Genomic DNA, 20,641 nt, shown 5'->3' with positions numbered 1-20,641 from the left:
TAGGGTGCAATTGAATCAAACCTTTCCTTTTGCCTCAAACCATCACTACACTTAGGATTGACTCCTTTCCCGGTAATGCCCTTTAGGTCGAATCTATAATGACCATAGGTAACACCCTAAAGTAGCCACATCAACCCTTCGTTTCATGATGTCATCGAAAGTCACTAAGAACACTAAATGACCATAAAGTTCAGGACTCACACAATACAGGTCCATCCTTCATTCAGGATCCATCCTCTCATTTCCAATGATCGCTATGGTGGAGCATTCTATATTCAATAGAACGTATATCCAGCTCAACACCATACAGGTCTTAGTCTAGTCGCAACCCTCTTGTGCCTAACCCGAGTTTCTTTATTGTTGCCACCCTAGCGCCACATAAAGTACTCGCACTGGCTCCTATAGGCAACATGAATAGTGGGAACATTCATTTCAATTCTCTTCACAATAGAGAAAATCATCTTGTTTCCAAATCAAGGCGACATCATGATTATGAATTGACCTACACAAAGTCATTCACAACCCATCTCATCTCTGCTCGCCTCCAAGGCGCCAGAGGCTAATGCTCGTGTGAGTGAGCCATTCTCTTGCCTATTGACTTATCTTGTTTTATGCTAGAAGTAACACAATCACACAGAAAGTGAATAAAATAAATGCTGGAATGAACTCAAATTACTCAATAATAAGAAAGTCTCAGTACAAAAGTAAGTCACAATCTACGCAAGCCCAAGGATTTTACATGAGAAATAAAAACATCCTTTGCTATAGGTTTGGTAAGAGGGTCAGCTACCATCTGACTAGTAGATATGTGCTTAAGTACAACTTTCTTCCTTGATATAATGTCTCTAACAAAGTGATATCTCAACTGTATATGTTTGGTCTTCCCATGATACTTGGGGTCCTTGACATAGCTAAGACTTGCCGTACTATCATAGTAGACAAGGATAGCCTCTTTGGATGTCATCACAATTCCAGTATGTGGAAGGAATCTCCTCAACCAAATAGCCTTTTGAATAGCAACCGAGCATGCCACATACTCTGCTTCCATGGTTGAGAGGGATATACAAGTCTGTTTCTTGCTACACCACGAAATGGCCCCGCCATTCAGCAAGTAAGGATATCCAAAGGTTGATTTGCGCTCATCAATGTCTCCAGCCCAGTCTGCATCGCTATAGCCAAGTAACCGCAAACCTGATCCTTGGTAACACAGCATGTAGGCTAACCAAACCGATTGCATAACAAATATCTAGCCTAGTACACATCATAGCGTACATAAGGCTATCCACTGCACTAGAATATGGAACTCTTTTCATCTTGGTTTTCTCCTCTGGAGTCTTAGGATCCATATCAAAGCTCAAATGCAAACCTTTCTCCACTGGAATATCTATTGGTTTGCAGTTTTGTATCTGGTATCTCGTCAAGACATTGTCAATATAGGTCTCTTGAGATAAACCCAGTAATCTCTTTTGCATATTTCTGACAATCTTTGCACCAAGCACATAACTTGCTTCACCCATGTCTTTCATATAAAATACGGAGGACAACCATTTCTTAATGGTTTCCAATAGCTCCTTGCTATTGCTAGCCATAAGTATGTCATCTATGTACAATGTCAGAATGACATAATTACCATCAAATCTCTTGGTGTAAGCACAGTAGTCTTCCTCAAGCATGGAAAAACCATTTTCCATCATAGCTTGGTGGAAGCGCACATTCCACTATCTAGATGCTTGCTTTAAGCCATATATGGACTTCTTAAGCTTGCACACTTTCCGCTCAAGTCCATTAGCTTCAAAGCCTTGAGGTTGATCCATATAGATCTCTTCCTCAAGTTCTATTGAGAAAATCAGTTTTTACGCCCATCTGATAAAGCTCCAAGTCCAACTAAGCAACAAAGGCCAGTATGAGGTAGATTGAAGCAAACCTAACCACAGGGGAAAAAGTTTCCTCATAATCAATGCCCTCTTGTTGGGTGTAGCCCTTAGCCACTAAACGAGGCCTTAAATCTCTCAATAGATCCATCCGCCTTTCTTTTGATCTTTAGAACCCACTTGTTCCCAATTGCCTTTTGGCCCGGCGGCAAGTCAACCAAGTCCCAGACATGATTAACTTTCATCTACTCCAACTCTCCTCTATTGCTTTCAACCATTCCTTTGAGCTTTACCCCGCAAGACCTTCTTGCATGCTCTTCAGTTCATGCTCATCGATTGAAGTCATCTCATAGTCAATCTCTTTAGGAGTTACCATGTAGGGTTCATCCTCTATGTCGAAACGTCGACGAGGAACTACGGCGCAAGTGCATGTCAGATTGCTCACCCTCAGAGGTAGCTATCACATCTGCACTCCCACTCCCAGTAGGATCTTCTGGATGAACCCCAGGTTCATTATCCAGAATCTGAATCCTTGGAGTGACAATACTACTATCTTGTATCTCAAAGAATTCTGATGATTCTTTGTTAACTTCTGAAAGAGATGGAAAATCAATCTCTAAGAATGTTGCATCCCTAGACTCAAGTTTCGTTCTCCTCTCACTCTCATCTAGTCCAATGAAGACATGGCCCTTTGAGGGTTCCGAATATCTCACAAAGATACACTTTCTTCCTCTAGGTCCAAGCTTTCCATATTGGTGAGAAGTAGAGTGAACATATGCTGCATATCCCATGTGCGCAAGTAACTCAAATCGAGCTTCCTTCTAGTCCACAATTCATATGGTGTGGAAGGAACCGATTTGGTTGGAACTCTACTGAGGATACAAACTAATTTGCTTGCACCATCATGGATGTAAAACCCAGCCCTAACCTTGACCCGGAAACCTTGTTATTTGTAGGTCCGATGACCCGAAGTAAAGTAAGAAGTCAGCTTTGGGCCATCCCAGTAGAGGACTTGGTGTCTGGCTTTGAATCCATGAAAGTTGATGATGAGGTTCTATTCATGGAAACTGAATCCTGATGAAGATCTGATTAGTTGATGGACTTGGAGTGCTCTCTATCTTGGTTTGAAGGCATTTCTACCTATTAGGTAAGTCACTTGACTTGTGTGCAAAAGCCCTTTAGGATTGGATTTGATCTGGACCTTCAATTCCCTGTTTTGGTCTTGCTGTCAGCATTGGTCGACTGATTGGTCGATCGGACCAGTCGACCAATCCACTCGACCAATGAGTGCTGTCTTTGGCAATTAGGTTGTTCTTGCTCTATTTAAGTCCAATCTCGAGTCCACTTCGTATTTGCTGCCTCCAAACTCTCTGGAACGAACCAAAGACCTCTGCAAGTCATCTCTCTTGCATCCTTGGTGTTTTCTTGACGGATCTTCGTCGAAACTCTTCTTTTTGCATCAAAAGGTATGTCTACTCTCTCTTCTTCTCCTCCATCTTTGTTTTTCTTTCCTTTTTGAGTTGAGACAGTAGAAGAGATGCTGCATTCTCTGTTGCAAACATCTCTGAACATGTTCTCATGATCATCCTAAGGATTTGAGGCTAGAACAATGATCTTAACCATGATTGTTGCAAGCTTTTGAAGGAATCATGATCAAACCATGATCTAATCTTTGTTAAACTTCTAATCTGAATTCTGATCTCTTTGGATCTTCTATGGTGATCATGTTAGTAGTTAATTACTGTGTTTTCCTTCCATGATCCATAATCTATAAATCTCTAGTTGTTCTCTTCTACCTTACTATGTGTTCTTCATGATGCATGGTAGTTACATATATGGTAGGTTTTATTTCCTTATTTAGATTTATGCTTCTAAGCCTTATTCCATGAAGATCTAAGTATGTTTTCATGATACCTTTACCTGAAGCAATGATCCATCCTCCTATTGTTCTTGTCTTTGTTTTCTATTTCAAATTCATCAAGATCCATGGTTGATTTAATTATGGTAACTTTTTGTTTCCTAATTTGGATCTTGATATCTTGATTGGATTAGTGTTTTAAGGTCCCCTATATGTTAGAATACTACTGATGTAGTCTACCCCTTGATTAGTACCCTTTTGAACCACCAAATTCGGATTTCATATCTTAAAACTCTGTTTTTTTAGGCTACTGTCTGCATTGGTCGATTGATTGGTCGACTGGACCAGTCGACCAATCCACTCGACCAATGAGTACAGCAACTCCAGAATTGGTCTATGTTGGATGTTTTGGTATCTTTTCTGTTAGGGATCTTTCCTAATATGTTGTATATACTTGTTTAGGACCTTCTTCTCAAGTTTGCCGAGATCTTACTTGATTTCTTAGGATTCCTTTGCGAGTTATAAAAGGTAAGGATGGTTATTTCCTTAATTACATAGATAGCATGAATCTAGTTTCTATATTTGAATATCATAGATATGATTCCTAAATTAGATTCTTACAATGATATACTACTGTTGCATAACTTTGATTACAGTAGCATTGCTTATTCATATTAAATTGATTCATGTATGATTTACTTACCAATGTTATAAAGGTGATTGTAATTATTGATTTCTTTCCATATATGAAGTTACCATATATGTGATGATATGAATTGATGCTTGTGTATGCTTAAGTATGGTTTGGAAAGGAGAGGTGTCCTTTTGACACTTCTGTTCTTGGACTACTACGGGAATATTATGGGATGTTTCCGGAGATGCCCTCTGGACACCTTCCTAAACTGTTGGATGACATATCTAGGATTGTCTAGTAGTGTTTGGCTAGGATGTCCTGTTATGTCAAACCCTAATCGGAGGGGTATTGAGACCGAACGACCCGTGGTAGCAATGGGGATTCATGGGCGCTCAAGACCGGTAACCAACCCGTGAGAGGACAGGAATCACATTGTGGGGGCCATTTATTGGTAGGGTTGCATATGGTTAGACTTGGGCTCACGGGCGCTTAAGACCGGTAACCAACCCGTGAGAGGACGTGAGAGCTTCCCGTTTACCATATGTGGATGATCAATAGGGTTGGTGAGTCCGTAGTCAGGGACTATGAGGACTCTAGTGTGAAGGATACCGGAAAGGATCGTCAGGGACGAGGAATGGACGTATCTGGATCTGACTTGATGTAACTAAGTAGAAGACTTGCATTTGGCTAGGTTTTACCCCGACATGCGCCAAAGACTTATACCAAATGGTTGTGAGAGAGTGTGTTGACTTAACCCCCTGCCAAGGTTTGTCCCGAGGGATGAAGGACCCATTACCAATCGGCTGCTCAAGACCGGTGAAATGATCCGTGAGAGAATCCAAGATATCTTAAATGGTTGAGGATGTGAGTGGACTTTCCTAAAGAAGTACGGTGCTATGACTTAAAGCATGTCTGCCAATAGAGACCAGCATACATAGAGTTAGATTCATTCATCCATTGCTTGTCTCATATCATATTGCATTCATGATTGTTCTGGAATCCTGCCATTTATGTTATTATGGATTTTTAATCGCCTTATTGAGTTTCTTTGAAACTCATTCCTTTATTGTACAATGTTGTTAGACTATCCTGCAGTCTTGAGTACTATGACGGTCCCTATGAAGAAGCGCAAGGCGAAGAGGCATATCTCCGGGAAAGGTGATTGCGGTTACCACAATTACTCGAAGATCCCGCGAGTGGTTATGCTCCGTACGATGCTTAGTCCGACCATTGAGTGGAAGCGTCCTTGTGCCATTTATGAGATTTACACTTACAAGGATGTTGTCTATAAAGTGGAGAACAATTTAGTTACCCAATGTACTTGCTACTGGGATTAGGTTTTGTCTAGTTTATTCTTTAGAGCTACTTTTCCGCTGGTTGTAAAGTGGGATTTTTGCCTCACTTTACTTATCTCGTTTGATACTACGATTATATCTATTATTCCGATTCATTTATGATTCATTCTTTCTTTATTGGATCTATGGTTTATCTTCCGCACTTTTATTATGATTGTTCATGATTATGTTATTGTTTATGTGGGAGGTTGATCACTCGATACCCGATCTTCGGGCTGTGGATCACACTCTCGGGTATGCCGGATAGGGTACCGGGCTGGGAGGGCGTGATGATTGGTATCGAGCCCAAGGTTCGAGGAGATCCTAACCACAAAAGACAACAACTGAACATTCTCGAGTCATTGATCCGAAATGACTCTTCTACTCTTAGAAGTGAATAATAGAACACTTGAATTAGAAACTTGACCTTTGAGGCATAACAGAACATTTCCGAATAACATACCATAATTATACTTGAACAAATGTCACTAATGCAAGGAAAAGAAAGGTGCATAACATACAATAATTAAAGAGAAACAAAATGAACTTCATTAATTTCAAAGGTTTTTACAACGATTACATCTGAAATGCATAAATGGAAATCCTAAGGTACGGTCTATCTAGGTGATCTGCTCTCGATCTCTCAGTATGCTCCGAACTCCTCTCGCTAGCTGAGTCACCCGATGCTCTATCCTATCTGTCGTCGTGACTCCATCCTCTCGTACATCTGCTCCTGTCTGACCTCCATTCTCTCTAGCATGGAAGTCATCGATCTCATCTGTGCTCCAAGATCCGAAGTCTCCGGAACCGCATGTGAAGGGCCACCTACCTCGAAGTGTGATGAAGGAAACTCGTGATGCACGGGCTCAGCCTCGCGCATATCTGCATCATCTCCGGCCTGATCATCACTATCGGGACCGATATCCTCTCCTCCATCCTCTAATCCCCGATCCTCATCCTCCGATTCATCATCATCCTCACCCTCCGGACCGGGAGATCTCTCCGGACTGCTGTAGTCTCATCCGACGAATGGTCCGAGTCCCAATAGGGTATCCCCGTGATCTAGTGTCCACCGGTGTATCCTCGAAACTCACCCCGAAATGCCCGAAGATCAAGGTCGGTAGTCTCCCATAGCAAAGGTTCCGCATGCTAGGCCGCGAACTAAGTCCAGCATGACCTGTTGAATGATGTAGGAGAGATCGATCTCGAAGCCCATGTAGATGCGGTAGATGACTAAGGCCTCCATCACCGTGACCCGATGGTGATGTCCGGCTTTCGGCATGATGTTTCGGCCGACTATGCGACCGATAATCCGTGCAGAACCCGTCATCCGTCCGCTAGTCCACGGTGTGAAGCATCGACGGCTATCCCATAGCGTAGAGCATATCTCGCGAAGCTCGTACGGCATCGGATGGCTGTCTAGATCTGCTCCTGCGCAGTATCCACACACACTGCTGTGGATAGTAAGGAACTCCGCAAGATCCCAGCCGGTGTCCGGGTAGAGAAGCGAATCCGAGTCCGGAAGACCCCGCTCCCGAGGACAAGTCTAAGTGGATGTCCTTGGCCTCGAGCCTCCTCTGTGTAAGTAAGGTTGCTTTGAAGAACAACCTCACTAGTTCCGGGTATACCGGTAGATCCTCGGTGAAGAGATGAGTCCACCTGCAATGTGTCGAACCTCTGCCGAATCCTAAAGGCTCCGAGCTGGCGTAAGTGAAGTAGGCGTCCCATCTCGATATTGCGATGGCTGAAGTAGGCCTCGTACGGGAACTCGGCCCGAGGTGTGTCAAACATGTCCGGTCTCCTAACCTCCTCGTCTAGGCTCGGAAGGAACCCGACCTCTGCCCCCTAAGAGCACCTACGATGCGACCACGACCTCTACCTTGTCCTCGCCCTCCCCTTTGCATAGTGTATCCGTGAGAAAGAGACAAGAGACAATTCCAATTAGTGCTATTTTAAGATTTGAGCCAAAAGGGTATTTTCGTAATTTTTCGGAAAATTTCAAATTTGGGGGAAATTTGATTTGAACATACTAGCATGTGCGCAATACTTGGAATTTCATGTCTATGAAGTTTGTTTGATGAAAATCGATCGAAAACTTGGATTAAAGCGAAAAATTCAGCAAGAAGGAAATTTGGGGATTTTGCAATTTAGGTCAAAATTGGATTTTTGAAAAGTTGAAATTGGTTAAATCAAATTGTATGGACCTATCTACAATGTCATCTTGAGCATGTAGCATTTGATCTCGTGCGAAAATTTCAAGCGATTTGAGAGAAAACGAAATTTTTCTAAAGATATCGATTTCGGTATAAAACTTTGCGAGATGAGCACCAATGTGTTAAAACTTGTTGTCTATGCATGGCATTGTGTTTAAAACCTAAGGAATATGTTTCTAAGCATTCCTAAGCATGATTTCTAGCATTGGATACAAGTAAAGCATGGTTTTATTGAAATGCAAGCATGAGAAGATGAAAATGGAAGGAAGATTGAGAGGTTTACCTTGTTTGTGAAGATGGTGTGTTGTGGTGTTGTTGTTGAAGCACTAAATCACCTCAAGAACACTTGTGGGAACTCTTGGAGATTTTCCCTAGAGCTCTCTCACCTTTGGAAGAAGTTAGAATGAGGTTGGAATGTGAAAATGAGGCTTATAATGCGAATTTTCGCATTTTTCGCATTGTGTCTGCATTGGTCGACTCATTGGTCGACTGGGTCACTCGACCAATCATTCGACCAATGGTCACAGAGACCTCATGTGCTGTTGAATTTTTGGAAAATGTGATTTTTGCCTTATGGAATATTGTTTGATGACTATATGGATATATTTGAGCATGATTTAAGTTTTCAAATCATTTGGACTTGTGGTTTATGTTGAATCTTCGAAATTCGGTATTTTGATGTTCTCGGTTTTGCAGAATGGTTACTCTGAGAAGTGGGCGTGGTGAATCCAGTGGTCATGGAGGTGGTGAAATACCTCAAGGAGGTGGTGAAGTACCTCATGGAGGTGGTGAGATACCAAATGTTGATCAGGGTACTCATGAGATCCCTGGTGCCCCGAATGTTGGAAGTTTCGAGAGATATTGCCAATATTATGGGCAATATGATGCAGCAGCAAGCAACTCGGTTCAACCAGATGTTGGTGGGTTTCATGACTCCGCATAATGAGACCCGGGCTGGTGCTAATGTGAATCCTCATGCCGCAGTCCCGAATGCGGGAGGTTTAGCTGGAACTCCTCATACTACTTTGATGGAGAGTTTTACGAAGATGCAAGTACCCACTTTTACTTGGAGTTACCAAGGACCCCTTGTTTCCTAACAAGTGGCTTCGTGAGTTGGAGAAGGCTTTCCGACATCTGCAATGCTCGGAAGCTCGAAGATTTTGTTTGCTTGAACGAAGTTGCAACAAGAAGCCGATGCATGGTGGATCTCCACTCGTCCTCGTTTTGGAAGGTTTGCATGCAGGAGTTGTAACTTGGGAGTTATTCAAAGAGGCTTTTTGTATGAACTACTTTCTCGAGGCGGTGAAGGATGCGAAGGAAGCTGAGTTTATGATTCCGACTCGGGGAACTCTGTCTGTGTTGGAGTACCAACGAAGTTCGAGGAGCTTCATTTCTTTGCTCCGATTCTCCCGAAGGAAGACCTCGCGAAAGCAAAGAAGTTCTTCAAAAGGACTGCGTCCCGCCATTAAAGCTTACCTCACAGGTCCAGCCTATAGTGAGCTATGCTCAAGTGGTGCGAGAACTCGAAGAAGTTGGAAGAAACAGAGAAGGAAAGTGCTCGTGTGCAAAAGCCTTGGCGATCAAGGAATTCTGGTTTGGTGGATCGTAATGACCGTCGTTTTGTGAGACCTACACCCTACCCCACTCCTACCTTTCGGGCTAAGAGTGTAGGTCGAAACACGGGTTTTCAGCAGCCCGGCCGGTTTAGACAAGATATGGCGGAAACCGACCACCAGCAAGTGCAAGTGCAAGTGCAAGTGCAAGTGCAAGGCCTTTTGTTCGAAGCCCTCTGTTGCAGCCACCCCTGTTGGATCCAAGCAATCTCGTTTGCTTCTACCGCAAGCAAGCTGGTCATTTTGCTCGTGCTGTCCGAAGCGGCCCCAGCAGCTGCCCCCCCGTGGTGAAGAGTGCTCCTGCTCCTCCCTCCGGTAGAGTTTTCAGTATTTCCAAGGTCTTGAGCAGGGATCCAAGCCATGAAGTGATTACGGGTACATTGTTAGTCGCTTCTATTTCCGCATTTGTCTTATTTGATACGGGTGCATGTCATTCGTTCATGTCATCTCGCATTCATCAAGAAGACTAACCTAATCCCCGAGAAGTTGTCTATTTGTTTATTGATTAGTACACCTACTGGTCTGTTGTGAAACTAGATAAGGGGTTATCTAAATGTCCCGAGTTGATTGGTGAGAAGAACTTGGAAGCCAATTTTGTGATTCTTAACATGAAGGACTTCAATGTTATTTTGGGAATTGATTGGTTGACAGCCCACAAAGCTGTGTTCCTTTGTTCCTCAAAGAAGATTCAGTTCCATATTTGTGGAAGTCCGGTCTTTGAATTTCAAGGTGAAAAGAGAAGGGTTTGTAAGAAGGTGTCTTTCTGCACTGATGCAAGTCTATGCCCTAGTGGATGATGCTTCATCGAAAGGCAAGGGTATAGTGGAGAAAAGAGTCGATGAAGTCGAGTTGTCTGCGACTTTGTTGATGTCTTCCCCGATGATCTATCGGAGTGCCTCCGGACGAGAGATGTCGAATTCTCTATTGATCTCGTCCCCGGTGCCGCTCCGGTATCTAAAGCTCCGTACGGATGGCTCCTACTCGAGTTGAAAGAGTTGCAAAATCAGTTGAATGAGCTCATAGATAGAGGTTTCGTGCAGCCTAGTGTGTCACCTTGGGGAGCTCCGGTCTTGTTCGTCAAGAAGAAAGACGGTAGTATGCGCTTGTGCATCGACTACCGTGAGTTGAATAAGTTGACTATCAAGAATAGATATCCGCTGCCCGGGAATCGATGATCTCTTCGATCAGTTGAAGGGTGCAGTTGTGTTCTCAAAGATTGACTTAAGGTCCGGATATCACCAATTGAAAGTGAAGTCTAGTGATATCTTCAAGACAGCTTTCCGAACGCGGTATGGTCACTACGAGTTTAGAGTCATGCCCTTCGGATTGACCAATGCTCCTGCGGTGTTCATGGACCTCATGAACCGAGTATTTCATGATGTGCTTGATAAGTTTGTGATTGTTTTCATTGATGACATCTTGATCTATTCGAAGAGCGAAGAAGAGCATGCGAGTCATCTAAGTTTCACTTTGCAAAGGTTGCGAGAAAAGAAGTTGTTCGCTAAGTTTAGCAAGTGGATTCGGCTTAAGAGAGTGGTATTCCTTGGTCATGTAGTTTCAGCCGAAGGTATTCGTGTCGATCTTGAAAAGGTCCAAGCTGTGGCTGATTGGGAAAGACCGAAGTCGATAACGGAAATAAGAAGTTTTCTTGGATTGGCGGGTTACTACCGAAGGTTTATTGAGAACTTTTCTCGGTTGGCTGCTCCTATGACTAAGTTGACCAGGAAAGAAGAGAAGTTTGTTTAGTCCGACGCCCGTGAGAAGAATTTCCAAGAGTTGAAAGATAGATTGACAAGTGCCCCGGTTTTGACTATACCCGATAGTTCCGGTGGTATGACAAGCATTTATACCGATGCGTCAAAGATTGGTTTGGGTTGTGTACTGATGCAACATGGCAAGGTCGTAGCCTATGCTTCTCGGCAATTGAAGGATTATGAGCGGAATTACCCCACTCACGATCTAGAACTTGCCGCCGTTGTCTTTGCTTTGAAGATTTGGAGACATTATCTTTACGGTGAGAAGATTGCCATTTTCACGGATCATAAGAGTTTGAAATACTTCTTTACCCAAAAGGAGTTGAACATGAGACAAAGGAGATGGTTGGAACTAGTCTTTGATTATGATTGTGATATTCAGTATCATCCTGGGAAAGCAAATGTTGTTGCTGATGCTCTTAGTAGGAAGAACGAGAAGAAGACTTTGGATTTGAATGCTTTGAGTTTACCATTGTGGTCTTCTATTGAGAGTTTTGCTTTGGAAATCGTCCCCGAGAATTCTGATTTTATTCTTTACGCCATGACGGCAAGATCTGGTCTTAGAGATAAGATTGTTGCTCTCAGAGTTCGATCAAGAGTTTTTGATCAAAGTTGAGAAGATTTCTTCGAATCCCGAGTCGGACCCCGACTTTGGTATATCCATGGATGGTGCTTTGTTGTTTAGAGGAAGACTGTGTGTGCCTACAAACGAAGAAGTTAAGAAAGAAATATTGAAGGAAGCACACCAATTCGGTCTTTCTTCAGTACACCCGGGAAGCACCAAGATGTACAAGGACTTGAAGGAACATTTTTGGTGGATTGGTCTAAAGGCGGATGTTGATGATTTTGTTGCCAAGTGTGAGACTTGCCAACGTGTGAAAGCCGTTCGACAACCTCCATCTGGATTACTTCAGCCTCTTCCTATTCCTAGTTGGAAGTGGGAGGATATCTCCATGGACTTTGTGACTAGCTTGCCTCGGACAAGTAAAGGCAATGACACTGTGTGGGTGATTGTTGATAGGTTGACCAAATCAGCCCATTTCATTCCTATGAAGATCACTCATACTCTGGATAAGCTAGCAAGGCTTTATGTGGATAATGTGGTTCGTCGCATGGTGTGCCATTGAGTATTGTTTCGGATCGTGATCCTAGGTTCACCTCAAGGTTTTGGAATAGTTTGCGAAGGCCTTGGGAACCCAATTGAACTTGAGTACAGCTCATCATCCACAGTCGATGGACAATCCGAGCGGACAATTCAGACATTGGAAGACATGCTCAGATCTTGTGTGGTGGATATGGGTGGTAATTGGGATGAACACCTAGCTTTGGTTGAGTTTGCCTATAACAACAGTTATCAAGCGACAATAGGCATGGCTCCATTCAAGGCTTTGTATGGCAGTACTTGTAGGACACCTTTGTACTTGGATCGAGACAGGTGAAAGAAAAGTCTTAGGTCCTGAGATGATTGAAGCTACAAGTGCTATGGTAGATATGATAAGAGAAAGGATTAAGTCCGCCTTGATCGAGACAGTAAATCTTATGCTGATAAGAGAAGGACCGATTTGGAATTTCAAGTTGGAGAGAAAGTCTTTCCGAAGGTCTCACCAATGAAGGGTGTGATGAGATTCAATGTTAAGGGAAAGCTTAGCCCTCGTTACATTGGACCTTTCGAGATTTTGGAAAAGGTTGGACCTGTTGCGTATCGATTAGCATTACCTCCGCCTCTTGCTGGTGTTCACAATGTGTTTCATATTTCGATGCTCCGAAAATACATAGAGAATCCGGAACACATTTTGCAGCAAGCACCTGAAAGGACTTAGTGCTGATTTGACCTATGATGAAGAACCGGCCGAAATCTTGGATAGGAAGGACAAGCAGCATGGGAATCGCACCATTCCTTTGGTGAAGATTCGGTGGAAGAACCATACCCCTGAAGAAGCTTCTTGGGAGAAGGAAGAAGATATGAAGGAGAAGTTTCCTTACCTCTTTGGAAGCACAGTACGCTTTCAATTTCGGGGACGAAATTTCTTTAAGGGGGGAGAATGTAAAACCCAGCCCTAACCTTGACCCGGAAACCTTGTTATTTGTAGGTCCGATGACCCGAAGTAAAGTAAGAAGTCAGCTTTGGGCCATCCCAAGAGAGGACTTGGTGTCTGGCTTTGAATCCATGAAAGTTGATGATGAGGTTCTATTTATGAAAACTGAATCCTGATGAAGATCTGATTAGTTGATGGACTTGGAGTGCTCTCTATCTTGGTTTGAAGGCATTTCTACCTATTAGGTAAGTCACTTGACTTGTGTGCAAAAGCCCTTTAGGATTGGATTTGATCTGGACCTTCAATTCCCTGTTTTGGTCTTGCTGTCAGCATTGGTCGACTGATTGGTCGACTGGACCAGTCGACCAATCCACTCGACCAATGAGTGCTGTCTTTGGCAATTAGGTTGTTCTTGCTCTATTTAAGTCCAATCTCGAGTCCACTTCGTATTTGCTGCCTCCAAACTCTCTGGAACGAACCAAAGACCTCTGCAAGTCATCTCTCTTGCATCCTTGGTGTTTTCTTGACGGATCTTCGTCGAAACTCTTCTTTTTGCATCAAAAGGTATGTCTACTCTCTCTCTTCTCCTCCATCTTTGTTTTTCTTTCCTTTTTGAGTTGAGACAGTAGAAGAGATGCTGCATTCTCTGTTGCAAACATCTCTGAACATGTTCTCATGATCATCCTAAGGATTTGAGGCTAGAACAATGATCTTAACCATGATCGTTGCAAGCTTTTGAAGGAATCATGATCAAACCATGATCTAATCTTTGTTAAACTTCTAATCTGAATTCTGATCTCTTTGGATCTTCTATGGTGATCATGTTAGTAGTTAATTACTGTGTTTTCCTTCCATGATCCATAATCTATAAATCTCTAGTTGTTCTCTTCTACCTTACTATGTGTTCTTCATGATGCATGGTAGTTACATATATGGTAGGTTTTATTTCCTTATTTAGATTTATGCTTCTAAGCCTTATTCCATGAAGATCTAAGTATGTTTTCATGATACCTTTACCTGAAGCAATGATCCATCCTCCTATTGTTCTTGTCTTTGTTTTCTATTTCAAATTCATCAAGATCCATGGTTGATTTAATTATGGTAACCTTTTGTTTCCTAATTTGGATCTTGATATCTTGATTGGATTAGTGTTTTGAGGTCCCCTATATGTTAGAATACTACTGATGTAGTCTACCCCTTGATTAGTACCCTTTTGAACCACCAAATTCGAATTTCATATCTTAAAACTCTGTTTTTTTAGGCTACTGTCTGCATTGGTCGACTGATTGGTCGACCGGACCAGTCGACCAATCCACTCGACCAATGAGTACAGCAACTCCAGAATTGGTCTATGTTGGATGTTTTGGTATCTTTTCTATTAGGGATCTTTCCTAATATGTTGTATATACTTGTTTAGGACCTTCTTCTCAAGTTTGCCGAGATCTTACTTGATTTCTTAGGATTCCTTTGCGAGTTATAAAAGGTAAGGATGGTTATTTCCTTAATTACATAGATAGCATGAATCTAGTTTCTATATTTGAATATCATAGATATGATTCCTAAATTAGATTCTTACAATGATATACTACTGTTGCATAACTTTGATTACAGTAGCATTGCTTATTCATATTAAATTGATTCATGTATGATTTACTTACCAATGTTATAAAGGTGATTGTAATTATTGATTTCTTTCTGTCACGCCCTCCCAGCCGGTACCCTATCTGGCATACCCAAGAGTGTGATCCACAGCCCGAAGATCAGGTATCGAGTGATCAACCTCCCACATAAACAATAACATAATCATGAACAATCATAACAAGAGTGCGGAAGATAAATCATAGATCCAATAAAGAAAGAATGAATCATAAATGAATTAGAATACTAAATATAATCAGAGTATCAAACAGATAAGTAAAGCGAGGCAAAAATCCCACTTTACAACCAGCGGAAAAGTAGCTCTAAAAGAATAAACTAGACAAAACCTAATCCTAGTAACAAGTACATTGGGTAACTAAATTGTTCTCCACTTTATAGACAACATCCTTGTAAGTGTAAATCTCATAAATAGCACAAGGACGCTTCCACTCAATGGTCGGACTAAGCATCGTACGGAGCATAACCACCCGTGGAATCTTCAGAGTAATTGTGGTAACCGCAATCACCTTCCTGGAGATATGCCTCTTCGCCTTGCGCTTCTTCATAGGGACCGTCATAGTACTCAAGTACCTGCAGGATAGTCTAACAACATTGTACAATAAAGGAATGAGTTTCAAAGAAACTCAAGTAAGGCGCTTAAAATCCATAATAACATAAATGGCAGAATTCCCGGAACAAACATAAATGCAATATGATATGAGACAAACAATGAATGAATGAATCTAACTCTATGTATGCTGGTCTCTATTAGCGGACATGCTTTAAGTCATAACACCGTACTTCTTTAGGAAAGTCCACTCACATCCTCAACCATTTAAGATATCTTGGATTCTCTCACGGATCATTTCACCGGTCTCGAGCAGCCGATTGGTAATGGGTCCTTCATCCCTCAGGACAAACCTTGGCAGGGGGTTAAGTCAACACACTCTCTCACAACCATTTGGTATAAGTACTGGCGCATGTCAGGGTAAAACCTAGCCAAATGCAAGTCTTCTACTTAGTTACATCAAGTCAGATCCGGATACTTCCATTCCTCGTCCCCGACGATCCTTTCCGGTATCCTTCACACTAGAGTCAGCGTATCCTATGGCACCGACCAACTCGGACTACGGACTCATCAACCCTATTGGTTATCCACATATGGTAAACGGGAAGTTCTCACGTCCTCTCACGGGTTGGTTACCGGTCTTAAGCGCCCGTGAGCCCAAGTCTAACCATATGCAACCCTACCAATAAATGGCCCCCACAATGTGATTCCCCGTCCTCTCACGGGTTGGTTACCGGTCTTGAGCGCCCATGAATCCCCATTGCTACCACGGGTCGTTCGGTCTCAATACCCCTCCGATTAGGGTCTGACATAACAGGACATCCTAGCCAAACACTACTAGACAATCCTAGATATGTCATCCAACAGTTTAGGAAGGTGTCCAGTGGGCATCTCCGGAAACATCCCATAATATTCCCGTAGTAGTCCAAGGACAGAAGTGTCAAAAGGACACCTCTCCTTTCCAAACCATACTTAAGCATACACATGCATCAATTCATATCATCACATATATGGTAACTTCATATATGGAAAGAAATCAATAATTACAATCATTTGTATAACATTGGTAAGTAAATCATACATGAATCAATTTAATATGAATAAGTAATGCTACTGTAATCAAAGTTATGCAACAGTAGTATATCATTGTAAGAATCTAATTTAGGAATCATATCTATGATATTCAAATATAGAAACTAGATTCATGCTATCTATGTAATTAAGGAAATAACCATCCTTACCTTTTATAACTCGCAAAGGAATCCTAAGAAATCAAGTAAGATCTTGGCAAACTTGAGAAGAAGGTCCTAAACAAGTATATACAACATATTAGGAAAGATCCCTAACAGAAAAGATATCAAAACATCCGAAAGCAGACCAAATCCGGAGTTGCTGTACTCATTGGTCGAGTGGATTGGTCGAGTGGTCCAACGACCAATCAGTCGACCAATGCAGACAAGATAAGCCTATAAAATCAGAGTTTTAAGATATGAAATCCGAATTTGGTGGTTCAAAAGGGTACTAATCAAGGGGTAGACTACATCAGTAGTATTCTAACAAATAGGGGACCTCAAAACACTAATCAAATCAAGGTATCAAGATCCAAATTAGGAAACAAAAAGTTACCATAATTAAATCAATCATGGATCTTGATAAATTTGAAATAGAAAACAAAGACAAGAACAATAGGAGGATGGATCATTGCTTTCGGTAATGGTATCATGAAAACATACATAGATCTTCATGGAATAAGGCTTAGAAGCATAAATCTAAATAAGGAAACAAAACCTACCATATATGTAACTACCATGCATCATGAAGAACACATAGTATGGTAGAAGAGAACAACTAGAAATCTATAGATTATGGATCATGGAAAGAAAACACAGTAATTAACTACTAACATGATCAACATAGAAGATCCAAAGAGATCGGAATTCAGATTAGAAGTTTAATCAAAGATTAGATCATGGTTTGATCATGATTCCTTCAAAAGCTTGCAATGATCATGGTTAAGATCATTGTTCTAGCCTCAAATCCTTAGGATGATCATGAGAACATGTTCGGAGATGTTTGCAACAGAGAATGCAGCATCTCTTCTACTGTCTCAACTCAAAAAGGAAAGAAAAACAAAGATGGAGGAGAAGAAGAGAGAGTAGACATACCTTTTGATGCAAAAAGAAGAGTTTCGACGAAGATCCGTCAAGAAAACACCAAGGATGCAAGAGAGATGACTTGCAGAGGTCTTTGGTTCGTTCCAGAGAGTTTGGAGGCAGCAAATACGAAGTGGACTCGAGATTGGACTTAAATAGAGCAAGAACACCCTAATTGCCAAAGACAGCACTCATTGGTCGAGTGGATTGGTCGATCGGCCCAATCCAACCAATCATCGACCAATGCCGACAAAGAAGACCAAAACAGGGAATTGAAGGTCCAGATCAAATCCAATCTTAAAGGGGTTTTGCACACAAGTCAAGTGACTTACCTAATAGGTAGAAATGCCTTCAAACCAAGATAGAGAGCACTCCAAGTCCATCAACTAATTAGATCTTCATCAGATTCAGTTTCCATAAATAGAACCTCATCATCAACTTTCATGGATTCAAAGCCAGACACCAAGTCCTCTACTGGGATGGCCCAAAGCTGACTTCTTACTTTACTTCGGGTCATCGGACCTACAAATAACAAGGTTTCCGGGTCAAGGTTAGGGCTGGGTTTTACACTTTCCATATATGAAGTTACCATATATTTGATGATATGAATTGATGCTTGTGTATGCTTAAGTATGGTTTGGAAAGGAGAGGTGTCCTTTTGACACTTCTGTTCTTGGACTACTACGGGAATATTATGGGATGTTTCCGGAGATGCCCTCTGGACACCTTCCTAAACTGTTGGATGACATATCTAGGATTGTCTAGTAGTGTTTGGCTAGGATGTCCTGTTATGTCGACCCTAATCGGAGGGGTATTGAGACCGAACGACCCGTGGTAGCAATGGGGATTCATGGGCGCTCAAGACCGGTAACCAACCCGTGAGAGGACAGGAATCACATTGTGGGGGCCATTTATTGGTAGGGTTGCATATGGTTAGACTTGGGCTCACGGGCGCTTAAGACCGGTAACCAACCCGTGAGAGGACGTGAGAGCTTCCCGTTTACCATATGTGGATGATCAATAGGGTTGGTGAGTCCGTAGTCGGGGACTATGAGGACTCTAGTGTGAAGGATACCGGAAAGGATCGTCGTGGACGAGGAATGGACGTATCTGGATCCGACTTGATGTAACTAAGTAGAAGACTTGCATTTGGCTAGGTTTTACCCCGACATGCGCCAAGATTTATACCAAATGGTTGTGAGAGAGTGTGTTGACTTAACCCCCTGCCAAGGTTTGTCCCGAGGGATGAAGGACCCATTACCAATCGGCTGCTCAAGACCGGTGAAATGATCCGTGAGAGAATCCAAGATATCTTAAATGGTTGAGGATGTGAGTGGACTTTCCTAAAGAAGTACGGTGCTATGACTTAAAGCATGTCCGCCAATAGAGACCAGCATACATAGAGTTAGATTCATTCATCCATTGCTTGTCTCATATCATATTGCATTCATTATTGTTCTCGAATCCTGCCATTTATGTTATTATGGATTTTTAATCGCCTTACCGAGTTTCTTTGAAACGCATTCCTTTATTGTACAATGTTGTTAGACTATCCCGCAGCAGTGCGAGTACTATGACGGTCCCTATGAAGAAGCGCAAGGCGAAGAGGCATATCTCCGGGAAGGTGATTGCGGTTACCACAATTACTCGAAGATCCCGCGAGTGGTTATGCTCCGTACGATGCTTAGTCCGACCATTGAGTGGAAGCGTCCTTGTGCCATTTATGAGATTTACACTTACAAGGATGTTGTCTATAAAGTGGAGAACAATTTAGTTACCCAATGTACTTGCTACTGGGATTAGGTTTTGTCTAGTTTATTCTTTAGAGCTACTTTTCCGCTGGTTGTAAAGTGGGATTTTTGCCTCACTTTACTTATCTGTTTGATACTCTGATTATATCTATTATTCTGATTCATTTATGATTCATTCTTTCTTTATTGGATCTATGGTTTATCTTCCGCATTTTTATTATGATTGTTCATGATTATGTTATTGTTTATGTGGGAGGTTGATCACTCGATACCTGATCTTCGGGCTGTGGATCACACTCTTGGGTATGCCGGATAGGGTACCGGGCTGGGAGGGCGTGACAATGGATCTCACCATGTCTAGCAAGGTTCTATTCCTCCTCTCAGCAACCCCATTTTGTTGTGGAGTCCCTGGAATAGTAAGTTGTCTAGATATCCCCTTATCATCACACAACCCTTTGAACATATCGGAGAGATACTCTACCTCTATCCCTTCTAAGAGTTTTAATCTAACTGATTCTCAACTAAGCTCATGAATTTCTTAAAACATTCTAGAGCTTTTGACTTATGAGAAATTAGATAAATGTGACCATACCGTGTATAGTCATCTATGAATGTGATGAGATAAGCCTGTCCTTTTCTAGTATGCACATTCATTGGTCCACACACATCTGAATGGATAAGTTCTAAAGGAAGAGAGGCTTTTAAAGCATTTTTAAATTGTTTTCTAGTTGCTTTTCCTACTTGGACATGACTCACGATTGGCAAATCAGATAGTGAACCTTGGCCTAAGAGACCTTCTCTTGCCAACCTGTTCATTCTATCTTAAGCCAATAAGTCCTAGTCCTAGCATGCCACAGATTAGAATCAATACACAATATTTTGGCAAACAAAAGCATTACTAGGATTAGATAAATTATCAATTGTATCCAATATAATAAAACCATTATAAAGAAAACCATAACCATAAACTGTATCACCTAGATACAAAACCAAAGAATTGTTTTCAAATACAACTCTAAAACCATGTCTCAAAAGATAAATAACAGAAACAAGATTCCGCCAAATGTCTGGAGCATACAGTACATCATGGAGTAACAGCGTCCGGCCACCTTGCAAAACTAATCTGCATGTGCCTATGCCATGAACCTCCACACTTGAGTTGTTCCCCATCGTTATTCTCCTGCTTCCTCTTGGAATACGACGGTATTCCACGAAGCT

The sequence above is a fragment of the Hakea prostrata genome, chromosome 3, assembly GCF_041222555.1.
Source record: "Hakea prostrata isolate BN-2017 chromosome 3, UWA_Hpros_2, whole genome shotgun sequence".
Classification (NCBI taxonomy): domain Eukaryota; kingdom Viridiplantae; phylum Streptophyta; class Magnoliopsida; order Proteales; family Proteaceae; genus Hakea; species Hakea prostrata.
The sequence above is the reverse complement of the archived record's forward strand: the minus strand, read 5'-3'. Positions refer to the sequence as shown.